The sequence below is a fragment of the Bombyx mandarina genome, chromosome 18, assembly GCF_030267445.1.
Source record: "Bombyx mandarina strain Sakado chromosome 18, ASM3026744v2".
Taxonomy (NCBI): Eukaryota; Metazoa; Arthropoda; class Insecta; order Lepidoptera; family Bombycidae; genus Bombyx; species Bombyx mandarina.
The window spans coordinates 5,004,916-5,020,714 of NC_143224.1; positions in this window are offsets into that span (position 1 = coordinate 5,004,916).

The following is a 15,799-nucleotide window of genomic DNA, read 5'->3' on the forward strand; positions in this document are numbered from 1 at the left end:
CACGGCAGAAATAGGCGGAGCTGTGGTACCTACCCGTGTGGACTCACAAGAGGTCCTACCACCAGTAAAAATATTAAAAATAATTACACGTTTTGATTAACGATTTTTTTTGAGGATTGCGTGTTCGTTGACAAACGAGTCTGCAGCTCAATAAAAAAAAGTTCACTCATAAAAACACACATACGTATTACTTCGCCGATATTCTGAAAAACGTAACTCATCTATTTCTAAATGCGCATTTCTGAACTTTAAAAATATAAAATACATACAATGTTACTTCACTCGTTTATCCCAAAAGATTACTTGGTAGTACTTACTGGTAGTAGGACCTCTTGTGAGTCCGCACGGGTAGGTACCACCGCCCTGCCTATTTCTGCCGTCAAGCAGTAATGCGTTTCGGTTTGAGCGGTGGGGCGGCCGTTGGAACTATACTGAGATCTTAGAACTTATATCTCAAGGTGTGTGGCGTATTTACGTTGAAGATGTCTATGGGTTCCAGTAACCACTTAACACCAGGTGGGCTGTGAGCTCGTCCACACATCTAGGCAATAAAAAAATTAAAAAAAACATTCAATTGCTTTGCACTCGGTACAGTTGCGCTTGGTCAAGCTTCAATAAGTAAATATTTTTCATACACATAGCGATAATATTGCGAGTATTAAACGGTAGGCAGCGGCTTGGCTCTGCCCCTGGCATCGCTGACGTCCATGAGCGACGGTAACCACTTAACCACTTACCATCAGATGGGCTGTATGCTCGTCTGCCTACACGGGCAATAAAACATAATGATTATAAAAACGGCGAAATGTTTGCTAGTTAAATACAAATATCTAATTTTATAGCGGCCATTTTTTTTGTTGCCATTATTAAAGTGTAACACGAAAATATTCGTTCGCCAACGAACATTTCGAATATACAAGAGCCCGTATTACTACCGGAGGCGTCGTCCCCGAGGCATCGCGGCTTTCCATCAGCAGTGATTGATAAGCTGAGCCCCGGCAAGCGACTCAAAGAGGGGATAAGCTGAAAGTTTTTTGCGAACAAAAATGCTTCCATTTGAACTCGGGTTTAAATGCAGTTCGATCGTGGTTAACTGTTTTTTTTTATTACCTAGATGGGTGGACGAGTTCACAGCCCACCTGGTGCTAAGTGATTACTGGAGCCCATAGATACCTTCAACGTAAATGCGCCACCCGCCTTGAGATATAAGTTCTAAGATCTCAGTATAGTTACAACGGCTGCCCCACCCTTCAAACCGAAACGCATTACTGCTTCACGGCAGAAATAGGCAGGGAGGTGGTACCTATCCGCGCGGACTCAAAAGATGCTCTACCACCAGTATACTACAAAACCGGAAGCTAGACTTAAATAAAGTTTTACAGTCGGTTGTAATGGAATAATAATTAGTAATTATATATAATACCTACACTATTTAAAAAGTAAAATAAAGTACAAATTTTGAATATCAGAACAGATTAAGTAAGAAACATTACTAAAAAAAATACATAACATATAATTATAAAATATTAAAATGTAAAAAACCAAATGACTACGGTCTGTTTATAAAAATTATTAGGTATGTAATTTTGAATATCAATTTAGTTATGTCATTTCGAAGTTTAAAAAGTATGAAGAAAAGCAGTTTTTAATTTATATTTCCATAATACATGGAGTATGTCGTTACACAAAATTTAAGAAATAATGAAAATAAGACAGTTGAGGTAACTTAGATCGGTACTTAGATAGAAATCTTAATGTTACATTAAAAATGAAGACAATTTTCTAAGCTTCAAGTATGTACGTATATTCTATGCCTACATCATGTCTGTATTACAAAACGTCTTATGTACTTAACTAGCCCTGTATCCTTGCGCCTTTTCATATTTAAGTAACAAATCGTGCACGGCACTACAAAGCCTACCTTCTAACATTATTGATGACTAAAACAACCTCCCACCGCTCCCCTCACGGCCGCAGACCCGAAATACGAAGCGGGGTCAAATGGTAACGTTTACCTACAACCTTCGTCTTGAAAACAAATGATAAAGGAATTTCGAACGTGTACTTTAGAGTTAAAGACTAAATTTGGATATTCAGGTTTGCCTTTAAAGTCCCGAATCCTTGCCTAAGTAGACAAGTACGTGATACAGAAGATACAGTAAGGTATGTTTCGGAAGTGATCTGGATTAAGAGATAGTGATTGAATTCTATATGACTTGGAAATCTTGAGTTAACCAATGAATGTGAATTACATAAAATAACAAATTTTCTATATAATTTATTTTGTAAGCATGAGAAATAACTGTTGTAATTATGACCATTTTTTGTTTTAACTTAAAGCAAATTAGTATTGTCTTCGGTTTTTGCGAGTCGTAGAGAAGCAGCAGACGATCTGAACGTTATTGTTCGTGATTTGTACACATATTTTATGTATATACAAACTTATCTTGAAAATATCATTATCAAGATTCAGGCATCTGTCAAATATTTTTGTGTTGTATGATATGAAAATAATATAAGTGATTATTAATATTCAAATAACGATTTGAGCATTATTCTATCGACGAAGAACACTTTGGTCTTCCATGACGACGATAATTGTAAAAGTATCCGAAACGCTGGAAGTTGTATAATGAAAATAAAAAGCTAAAGTAAATTAATTCATTTTTAAACCTCACCACGCAAACCATATCTGACTTAAAAGTTTCAGAGAAAATTTGACATACTGGTCTCCCAATCTAGCGCGAGTGGGTGTCACGCCGAACCCCCCAGGTGGTCGGGCAATTTTACCACGTTAGGCTGTGACGGTCGCTTGTAATTCTGGCGCCTAATGCGACTATTCCTATTTCAAGTTTCCCCTCCAGCTTAAGTACGGCCTGACGCAGGAGATAACGCTCCTCACTTAACCGATGTATGTGGATAGTGAAATTGACGTTTCAACATCGAAACTTAAGTTGAACGATATTGAATGCTGCTTATTAATACTCAAATTTGCGGGATTGGATTTAATTAAAATCACTGAATTTGAACATCGGATATTGTAAATGACTTTTCGGATAATATCTTGGTGTTCATAAGTAAATATATCTATTTTCATGAGTCAGTTATTAACGGTGTCGTTGAGAAGAGTATAGGGCCAGCATTCATCAACTACTAAAGCCAAATAATGCCGGCACGTACACAAGACTGAAATCTCAATAGCAACAGAAGAACAGCTACACTTCCCATTAAATCGAACTGCATGATCGATTCACGGCAGAAAAAAGAAGTATTCTATTTTTTTTTATTGCCCTTATAGGCAGACGAGCATACGGCCCACCTGATGGTGAGTGGTTACCGTCGCCCATGGACTTCAACAATGCCAGTGGCAGAGCCAAGCCGCTGCCTACCGTCCGTTCTAGTACCAATCTAGTATCGTAAACTATGCCCTACAACTTACTAGCTACGATATGATATTATAATACAAACGAGAAGAATGCTTAAGAAAATACATTATCAAGGACAGTGAATAATCTGGAAAAGTTAATTAAATAATTATTACCTTATTTATAAATTATAATGTACAACAATGTTACGCGGTGGCAATGCCATAACAAAATAACTATATGCGAAATCAACTACAAGCATAATTAAAGAGAGGTCACATGCAACCCATAACAACACACATAAAATTATATTATAGTCAATACTAAAACGCAATTTAACTACACAAGAAGACAACGGAAATAGTATAAAACTCAATTGAAAAATAAACGTTAATTTAAAAATACTATCCCCGTCTCCCTCTATATATTATTATTATCTCTTTTTTTTTTTTAAACTGACTATATACTTTCAAATACAGTTAATAATAAGGCATCTAATTTTCCAGTCTGCGTCAGTCGTTCTCTAAACAAAGATAAAGTCGCGTTCACACAAATAGGTGCGGGCGGCACCCGTTCCGAATATAAATCGAAATCGTAAGTTTCGGTGCGGGTTAATTAATTGCGTCGGGATTACTCGAGGCCGCTATTCCGAGTACCTACTGGTTACGCGAGATTTTGTATAGCACAAGCCGCAACCGGACATCAATAATGAAACAATCTGCGAAGTAGTTAAAAGTTAAAAATTAAATGAATCATTATCAAATAAAAATATATCTTCTATATATTATGCAACGTCTTAAAATCTATATTATCCATTTATTTGTTTGCTTGCTTTTCCTGTGTGCGTTCCTAAATTATTTACACTCCAAGGTTTTTCTGTTGCAGTCAGATTACAATAGATGACGCGCGAGAAATATCAATAAATATGTTTACATACTATTAGAGATTATCTTAGCCAAACGTGGATTCACTGGTTTCTATAATAATGGGGACCCAAATCAAAATAAGCACAGAGAATGACGTCAAATCTTATCTTATTGGGTCTGTGGTTATTATTTTTTGGATTATTTTGGCCCCAAATGAGGTAGATAAGTCATGAATGGCGTTCGTCCGAGGTCTGTAAATTTTTTGGTGCAATTTAAAAAGCTAGCTATGCGCAATTTTAAAACACAAAAAAAATTCTCCCTTTCTTTCCCCTTTGTTTCTTTCCTTTGTCTCCTAGATTTGTTTTCTTTTAAGGTAAAACCAAAAAATGTTTTTGAAGACACCTGCATCATTTGTGTGATAAACGGACTATTTTCAATAATTAACAATTTAGTGAGTGGTCGTTAAATATTCCAAATAAATCTATCACCACAAGTACTGTAATATAAAATTGATTTTTGGTAACATGAAAATTTTAGTTTCCATTTTTAACACAGTATTATTCACTTATCCTATTTGCTTTCTCTATCTATCAAAACGAATCTTTCAACGTAATATTCGCTAACTTTAAGACATCCGATTAACCTAAAAAATTGCGCACCTATCGAGGACTGATGACAATACAACCAATTTTAATAATTTGGCCTAATAGGTATTTTGACCAGGTTTGTCAAGATATTTCGATATCTTTTTTTATCTATTTATTTTTTATTTTTTACTTATTTCAGCGTGTTTGTTTTTAGTTTTTAAACTATTTTTATATTAGATGGGTGGATGATCTCACGCGTACCTTTTGGTAAGTGGTACAGCTCGGAGACACTGTAGAGTGAATGATGGCGACCACCGTGAGACATCTAGGACTTGTAAAACAATGTTTTGTAAAATGACTAAACAAAATGACTAAACATGGTACATTGAAGTTTATTACCGCGGGATAGATTTGGATGAAATTTGGAATTGCCCCTAGTTCAGCCATGAGTTAGTACTGCATCAAATTAGTCTCACATTACATATTCAAAATCAAACAAAAAAATAGGTAACAACAATTAGGTCATCAAGGTATATCAAATATTTCGATACAAAAGAATTTCCAGGAACCTAAACGCCACTAAAATTTTAAACTTCGTAACTTTGTTTACGTGTCAGAGTTTTTTGTCTGGAAGCAACAGGCTGCCCTATTGTAATTTATATCTAGCGCACCAAACAGCAGCAACCTATAATTCGGGGCAAAAACCAAAAATTAAACATCATCCTTTGTTGGCGAAAACGCTAAATTGAGGAAATTTCCATCCATTCTACAACCAGGCGTCATCCGCGCCTAAACCCCGCTTCAATTTCAATAGCACCCCAACATACTCCCTACACCCTTTAGGACACCCCCACATCACGTTGTCTCGCTCTGACTTACCCGTATTTTGTTTACGCAAAAAGGATAGTTTTACCTACAGGGCAGGTCCGAAAGTTAGACATATATTATTGTATTACACGGCCGTAGGTGGCGCGGGGGTGAAGATTGATGCGGCGGAGTGCGGGGGGGTAGTTTCGGCAACCCTATGGCGAACGTAACGAAATTTACGTCACGCATGAATGTGTGAGTGTTTGTGTACGTGTGGCCTATTCCCGTACTTAGATGTTGGAATATTATTACATTGATTTATGTTGTTTATATTAAATCTTAAGCGAACTTTCACTACGACTAAGGTAGCAGCAACTGGTTGTTAAGCCTCGCCCATAATTATTTTAAATCCACAGATTATATATTGTCAGACTACAATTTCCAATTAAATTAAGGCAATATTAGTGACGTCACATTGCGTCAGATTGAGTAGAGATGCAGTTAGCAAGTCGGGCTGACAACCCAATAACAAGCTTTGCCTGCTTCTCTTAACAGCGCTCAGACTTTTGCACAGCCCCGAGTTAGAATATGTAACAATAGAGAGAGTTTCGGTTTTTCTCTCTCTCCCTCTTTTGTTAATTAGAAATTTCTAGAATAACAAAGAACATAAATATAGCTTCCCTGTATTTATTAAAATAAATCCCACTTTTGAATTCCGATATAAAACAAATTTCAAATCAATGGAGCAAAACCGAAGAACAAATAATAGGTATTTTTAAAATGGGAAATATTTAGCCCGTTTACAAATTTAAAACGGCAAAACAAATATTTTTATTACTATCGTTACACCAGAATTACAGTATTAACTATTCGAAAATGATATGCTTCTAGAATGACGGAGATAATATAATAAAATTGTTATATAGTTTGCCTCCTACGTTTTACTTAAAAGAAAAAAATCTCGCGTCATTATCTTCGGGATTACAACGAAATGAAAACGTTATTAGGCTTCAAACCAATCTCGTACATTTTTGATATGTACATTATTTTGAGGACAGAGCACGCAAAACTTCGGATTTGTGGGAAATTGAATTGGTAATATGAGAGGATAAGTAAAACGTGAATTTTATTAAGGAAACCTTACGGTAATACTAAATTAGAATTATATTTACATTTATATTTATTTATTAATTAAATATAATTAGATATTATATTTACATTTACATTTTACATTTACATACATTTTATATTTACATTTACAGTTACATTTACATTTATAATTATATATTATATTTACAGTACGTACACGAAATATTCACTGATTTTTAAATCGCCTTTTTTTAGTGTCCATTGATTTTAATAAAACAAATGCTAATGAACTTATTAACAAAAGTGGTAATTAAAGAAATCAACATTGGCAGTCAGCATTACCCGGGATCGAAATAGACAACACGTTCTAAGGCAAAATTAGTGACCCGTTTTTATTGAACCACGTGGGTGGACGGGGTCACTGCCCCTTTGATGTTGCCAGAGCTTAGCGACACGACCCAAACTTAGCGCTAACTTTGCCATTGTAACGTACACATATCAGAGAACTTGCCACTAACAAAAACACAATCAGTTAGTCAATGCGCAGTATATACCACTGTAGTTTGACAATCAGACATCTATTTCACACTGTTTTCACACTGGTGGTAGGAGCTCTTGTGAGTCCGCACGGGTAGGTACCACCACCCTGTCTATATCAGCCGTGAAGCAGTAATGCGTTTCGATTTGAAGGGCGGGGCAGCCGTTGTAACTGTACTAAGGCCTTCGAACTTATATCTGGCGCATTTGCGTTGTAGATGTCTATGGGCTCCAGTAACCACTTAACACCAGGTAGGCTGTGAGCTCGTACACCCATCTAAGCAATAAAAAAAAAAAAACAAAGATGTGTGGTGTCGTGGGACACCGGATAGGAACGAAGTTCCTTATTATAAAAATATTAATTTTAAGTTCTATTCGAGGTATAAAAAAAATTATTATTCGGGTTATACATTTTTTATTATGATCTTTTTATTTATAAACATAAAACAAAACTACTTTACAAAGTTATCAACTTTATTTATTTATTTATTTATTTTATTGACAATGAAAAATATATAATAATTATATACAAAGAAACAGCTATTTAGATGAATAATAATAATAACCGTCATCACGTAGACTATACATAAATAATAAAAATCTTACGTTACGAACGTTTTTTCCCGGTTAGGGTACCCATCGTCCCATAAGGAACTTCGTTCCAAAAATCTGTAAAACACGCCTAGTTCTAAAACAAACCCATACCTCGCTTCAAAAATCTCGTAAGTTCATTAGAGTGAGATGAACAAAAATCGTATCGGCAAGTTCAAAGTCGGGAAACACCATTGTACTAATTACGGAGCAGACGGCGCGCTTTCGCTTTCGTCGGCGGTCGTTTTAATTATTTTTTTCTCCGACGTCGAGACGCCGCCGTCTGCCGGGAAAAATACGCTGAAAGACTAAACAGGGATATGCTTTGTCATCAACGTATTGGCGGCATGTACAAAGAGATGACCTTGCAAAATCTCGACGATTCTAATCAGCTTAAATTTTTCTTCAGAAGATGTGAAGTTACGAAAACTTTTTAAAACCAAAAATGACAGTAGGCTAGTTTTTTTTGCCTTTGTAGGCAGACGAGCATACGGCCCAACTGATGGTGAGTGTTTACCGTCGCCCATGGACTTCAGCAATGTCAAGGGCAGAGCCAAGCCGCTGCCTACCGTTAAAACGGCAAAGTTTTTATAACTCGTTATATTTTTCATGTCTCACGAGAATTAAACAATTTTTTTATTTTTTTGTTTAATTAATCATATGTTTGTTTAATTAATCATATGTATGTTATAATTTTTTTTTTTTTAATATTTATTTTATACAAACGACTGCATAAATAATTAATTATTAATAAAGCATAAATATTAATAATAAACTACGTTATAATTTTTTATTTATTTATATGATTATAATAATATATGTAATTAATCCACATTCTGTATCTCTTAGTGGCACTTTGCCTCTTTGTTTCGTATTCTAACGATAGAAAAGTTAAATTATGCCGACATAAAAATAAAAGTTCTGAAGGAGCATCCACGTAAACCCTACGGTGGCAGCTTTTAGCGAAGTTCACGCTCCGCTCAATCTTTGACACTTTCTTCGTGCATTTTTTTAGCTCGTCTTATTAATGAAAAGTAGGTTACTAACTTGGTACGCTTTAAGAATGAAAGTTACGACGTTGCCGTAGGTCCGCGACCTCGCGAACAGCTGGCTTTTGTTTTGTCGCGTTTCAAAACGTTTTTTTTTTGTTTTAATTTCAGGAAAGTTTTGCAATTTTCACTCACAACAAGAGGGCAGGGAAAATTTCACTTCGTTTCATACCAATAAACAAGAAACAAGGTGCTATGAAACGGATTAAAGAGAGGGAGATAAGAGAGAATGTACGTTATTGCGCACCAAAACAAAATCAACCTTCAAAAACTGTCAACAGCAATACACAATACAATAAGCGTTCTTATCGCTAAAAGCGAAACCGCCTTAAATATATGTTTTTCTTTATTTATCTTTATTTAAAGAGATTATTCACCAAGTGAATATGCCACTCCATTGTACAACAAAAGAGAGTAACAAAATAATTACATAAAAAATAAAGAAAGCTGTTATCGTCTCTGAAGGCTGACCAAAACTATTTTATAAAGTGACTTAGCCATTTCGGATTCCGGAAAACCGCCTTATATAGATAAAACGGATGTCTGGAAGAGATCGTCTGAAATTCTAAAAAGATACAGCTTTTTTTTTAACCTAACTATGCTGATAGCCTTAAGAGGCTATTTCAGCTTCTCCTTGAGGTATAGGTGAGCTCCCGGGGCTCTAGCCGGGAGTGTTGCTAACACTGGCCCTAGCAAGAGCAGTGCTTCGCAGAATCTACCACCGGATCCGAAACGCAACCCCACTAAGAAGATCTGGCGAGAAACTCAGTGGGCTGTGTCTATGCATAGATACAGCAGGTATGTTGTGCTGTACTATTTATTATTAGCAATATCTAAAGTGGTATATCACGATACGCTAAATAAATACATACTACACACTCCACAAAAGTATTCCTAAATATTCCTAAAAACAATCTAAAGCAGGTAGCTCACCAGAACCCTGAATAAAATAATAGAAATCTCTTATTAATTTTCAAATAAGCACATCGTACATTATTCACGTGATTATTAATGTTTTATATTCTTTTTTTTTATTGCCTTTGTAGGCAGACGAGCATACGGCTGTTAGTAAGTTTGTCCTGTAAGTTTGTCCTGAGCTTTTACGGGCGCTTTTAAATCGTCATTATCGACTCGAAATCCTATTTTCCAATTGCCTACTAAGAATTGATAAGAAACTCAGCTTGCTCTTTTTTTAATATTAAAATTTACTACTTTTTTTGTTATTGATTAGATATGCGGATGAGCTCGCGACTCACCCAGTGTTAAGGGGTTACCGGAGCCCATAGACATTTACAACGTAAATGCCGCTGCTATTCTTTTTCGGGCATACATGCAGGAGCTTTATGATAAGATAACATATGATAATAAAATAATAACATAAAAGCAAACTTCAAGAAGACTTCAATCAAACAAAATCATATGTATATCATTAATGTACATAGTCAAAGTCAAATAAATATGCATTATTAAGGATAACTCAAAACTAGGACTAAAACTAGTCAGATAAAATTCAAATGGAACCACCTGAGAGACACTAGGCAAAAAATAATCATCAAAATGGATTCACCTAGGAAAAAGTTCTGAGGTAACAAACAATACAAAAAATACATTCGAATCCAAATCGAAACTTTCTCCTTTTTAAAGTCCTTTTTTTCTAGTCGTTGACATGCAAGCTAGTAATCTAGTATCAAGCTGTTTAATAAAACCATACATATTACTACGTGATAACCCTAAAAAAATACTACAAGATAAACTAATAAAACTAACGACAATCCATGCAAAAATCGTTCACAACCGACCAAACCGTGACAGGGCTGTAACATCATTAATTATCTATTAAAAACTAATCCTTTTATACGTCAAAACCCATTGAGAGCGGCGAGAGGACACGGGATTACCTGGAATAAAAAAAGCCATAGGAAAAAAAAAACATCACAAAACAAACAGTAGCACAATGGGTATGGAACCCTCAAATGCGTTGTGCGTTGGTTTTTTTTTTTGACACCAATAAAATGTGATGAATGATTTTTTTGTGTTTTTAGATTGCGCGTACTTGACCACAAACAAATATTTTCTATTATAAGTAATTAACCAACCTAGAGCCTTACCTTTAGTTGCTAATCAGAAAAGGTCTACATGCAGATACAATTTAGGGTAGTATTAACAAGCTCTCTCAGGTTGAGCTCACCTACTCGTCACCAATCTACGCGCGTAATTGGAATAATACCGAAGGCCGCTAAACATACCTCCTTTATTTATTGCTTAGATGGTTGGACTAGCTCACAGCCCACCTGGTGTTAAGTGGTTACTGGAGCCCATAGACATCTACAACGTAAATGTGCCACCCATCTTGAGATACAAGTTCTAACTAACTATAGTTACAACGGTTGCCCCACCCTTCAAACCGAAACGCATTACTGCTTCACGGCAGAAACAGGCAGGGCGGTGGCACCTACCTGCGCGGACTCACAAGAGGTCCTACCACCAGTGATTACGCAAATTATAATTTTGCGGGTTTGATTTTTATTACACCATGTTATTCCTTCACCGTGGAAGTCAATCGTGAACATTTGTTAAGTACGTATTTCATTAGAAAAATTCGAACACCAGTGCATCGCTCAACACGAATGAACCGGAAGTCTTATCCTTTAGGCCTCCTCCTTGCTTCGATAATCCTCAATGCCCTCGTGGCCTCTTCTAATAACTTTCTTCTGGATTATCCTGCGCCAGGTAGGAGAAAAAAATCCTTTACCCAGCTACGAATACACAAAGTGGGGTCATGATTGTATGTATATATAATTAGAATATATACCAGAGTTGCATCGCTCGATATAACGCCCAGTGTACGGGCTTCTTATTCTCTAGGCCATAACAAGTTAGTATAGCTCATAGCTCTTTAGTATCAACGATTTACGGCGTGAAAGCACCCGCGTGACTTAAAATATGCTTAGATATGATCTCTACTTAATTCACAAAATTCCTTAGAATCATCAAATTTTAAGAACACCGAATTCACCAGATCGCAAAATAATAATAAAATAAAGTATTTTAAATTGAGTATAGAAAAACCGTTAACCTTTGAGTTCGTACCCCAGATTCTGACCCCACGGAAACACTTTTATGGTCCTTCACGGTCGCTTCAGGCTATACGGTTAAATCTTCCTGAGAATACATGCATAATAATCATATCTCAAATAAACGGTATAAAACGAATCTCATATTACCCTCAAACGCCTTAGGGTCACCCTTTCGGTACCTTAGGGGTGACGTTTTTTCTTTCACACTTCCGTCATGAGCGCATATGCAAAAAGCGACAGTTATTTTCTTTGATCGCGTATCGGAAATAATAATTATATGCATAATGGTACGGATTAAGGGTTACAATTTGGCTGTGTGACGTGTTTTTTTTATTCTCTCTCTGTTCCTGTCACCTTGTCGGCGTCAGATGTTTTTATTTGATTTTTTTTTGCACACATTGAATTCGTTCAGATTTAATAGTATGCATTTATAAAGGCGACCGATTTTCTACTAATTGATAAGCCGGCTCCATTGTGATGTTCGACAAGGCTACAAATGCTTCGAATCCTTTGTCGGTTTCATATTATGCAAATTATTCAATGCTATTTAACTGTAAAAAAAAATCAGAACATTTTCTGATACATTGAAATGTTGCTAAATGTATTTTTTTGAATTAGAAAAGCATTTCTGACGTCACACTTTGAAACGTTTGACCCTCGAACGCCATGGGTGTGAATGTATTTCGGAACGCGTTCCATAAAATACTCAAGTGAAGTGCTCAGTGAGTTTTAAACCCGCGAAGGCGCGTTGCCAACAATGCAGCCCGCTCCGTATCTCGGCATGCAAGCTCTTGACTTCAATCAAGCAATTACTGCCCTACGGTCGAATACACCCTCGGATTGATGAATATTCAAAATGGCCGCCCGTGCTTATCGTAAGATAAAATCTGACAGGGTTTTACTCAGCTTACCTATTCCCCGTTATCGTGTACACTTAAATTGTACGTTTAAATGTTCTATTCTGTGTTTTTATTTATTAATTGTATTAATTTCATGAATTTTTGCGATAGTTAAGACGTGTCTCACAAAAGCAAAATTGGTTGCTACTAAGGTTATGATTAGTGCTATGATTACTTTTTTACCAAATTAATTATTGTTAACGTGCTTAAGATGCGTTTTCTTTGGTTTTCTTTCAAAGATTTTATAGCTATCGTCATCTTATTTAAGTAATATCTGCTTGCACTACGGACCGTTTAATAGATGTCATTTACTTTTTTATTTCATGAGGAATTGTTCGAGATGATATCTCTTCATTTCTTTTTTATAATCGCACCTGCCGACACTGGAGCAGAGTTCGCCAGCGATACTATTTGGAATCCCTGCGTTTATAGACATTGTATTTTTTTACCACGTACCTACCATTTGGCTGTGGAACGACCTCCTCTCCACGGTGTTTTCCCATTTGCTATCACATGTCCTTCTTCAAACCAAGTTTCTGTACTGTACCCTTCAGTTTGTTAACGTCTTAGAGTGACGGTAACTACTTACCATCACGAGTCTGCCTGCGAAGACAATAAAAATACCTTAATTTACAGTAATACGCTGCATTTGATTTAGCGATTTTTTATTTTATTACAACAGAGCTATTATTATTACTGGGTGAATAGACGTAACGCGCAACATTCTATAAAACTTTACACCCTTGACACACCGCACATCCCGAATAACAATAGGATGCAGATTCAGATTGTCTAAAGATAAATAATACATTTTGATTTATAATGGAACTTTAAAAAAAAAAAAAGCATACTCTTCATTTATTGAGAATGCATAAATAGACCCTATTATTTGATATCGGGAAGTGCAAAATATGGGTGTCGCTTTTTTTTTTATATCCGCTCTATACGTGTCAGTGAATGGGTTGACTTATGAGGGCTGTGATTTTTTTTTTTTTATAACTCCTCTATCAAAAACCGAACGCATTCAAAATAGTTCGAAAATATTTTACGGGTGCATTCAATGTTGATTTGATTTATTCCAGCGGCATGCAGATGCGAAAGTTCTCGTTAGATTTATTTGACTGCTGTTTTTACCATTGATCTCGTGTTACGCATGATCGGTCATGTCGATCCGTAGTTAGTGTCTATTATTTGACTTTCAAGTTCAGCTATGAGGGTGACGGATTCGAATTTCAAACTATGATGACCTTTGACCCCGATTGACACAAGTGAAATGTAAAACGCTTTACGCTCATTACATCCGGTGTCAGATGTTGTCTCATTTGAAACGTCAGTTATAACGACAATGGTCTGAAACATGCACACTCTCTTAGGCATGCTTAACTATTGAAAACGTAAATATTATTTTTTCCGAAATTGATAAGGTGAAAGTAAATAACTAAAGTTTTTCTATTGCTTCGTGTGGACGAGCTCACGTCCCACGTGGTGATAAGGGGTTACCGGAGCTCATGGACATGTACAACGTAAATGCGATCACCTATCTTGAGACAATATGAGTTCTATGGTCTCAGTTTTACAGTACAAAGGCTGCCCCACTCTTCAAACCGAAACGCATTACTGCTTCACGGCAGAAATAGGCAGGGTGGTGGTACCTACCCGGCGTCATAAGACGTCCTACCACCAGTGATTACGCAAACTATTATTTTGCGGGTTTGTTGGTTTGTTTTTTATTGCACGAGGGTGATTATTCATTCACCGTGGACATCCCTTAACCAAGTCAATCGTGAAACTTCCTTAAGTATCTACGTATTTCATCAGAAATATTAGTACCTACCTGCCTGCGGGATTCGAATACTGTTGCATCGCTTGATATAAATGCACCGGACGTCTTATCTTTTAGGCCACGACGAGTTCGACAAAATAAATTAATTAACACATCACACTATTCTCCTCTACATGCGATCTCCTTAATATTCCTTTTCTAATGTCTCAAGTGGCATATGAATCAAATGCAATGAAACGCCAAAAATACTTTTACATCTTCACCGAGACTGGTAAATGTAAACCACACAGTGGTAAGCAATTTTTTTCCTACCTATGCTGATAGCCTTGAGAGGCTATATCAGCTTCTTCTTGATGTGTAGGTGAGCTCACGGGGCTCTAACCGGGAGTGTTGCTAGCACTGGCCCTAGCAAGAGCAGGGCTTCGCAGAATCTACCACCGGATCGGAAACGCGACCCACTGAGTAGATCCGGCGAGAAACTCAGTGGGCTGTGTCTGTGGGGTAATTCGCTCGTCGAGCTCTTCGTCGCAAGCGACGGGTTCGACGAGGACGATGACCGGTGCTTGTGGTACCTAAAAGTACCGTTAACGGATCGGGAGGATCCGTAATGACGTGTTTTGGGCGACGTAGCCTAATTACCATTTGATCTACATTATCGGGTAATTCCCAGCGGCCACGACAAGAGGGTTCTCATGTTGTGCCGCCTTCTCAAAACAAACAAAGAAGCTAAAACCTTGCGATTTTGTATTTTCGAAACTTAAGCGACAGAATTACACTGTTATTTTTCGAAATTAAAATATTGCACGTTGCAAATACTAGACAAATCAGCTATCTAAATCCCTTCCGTCTAATCTACATAATAAAGAGAAGCTCCCGTATATACAAATTCAGTAATAATGCCACAATGCAGTAGGATACCACGTCGGAGAGGGTTAGTATTGTCTGAACAACTCCAAATTAATGAGCAAACGCAAAAAAAGTTACACAATCGCGTCGTAAAATCTGTTCTCCTGTCCTATTCCGCTGTCTCTCAAAGTTTTTGAATGTAGGTAGCTTGGTTTTTGGGTAAGAAAAGAGTGAGTGAATCAAAATGTATAAAAATGTATACGACTGTAGGTTTTCACCAAAATAATTTATAACCAATTCTAA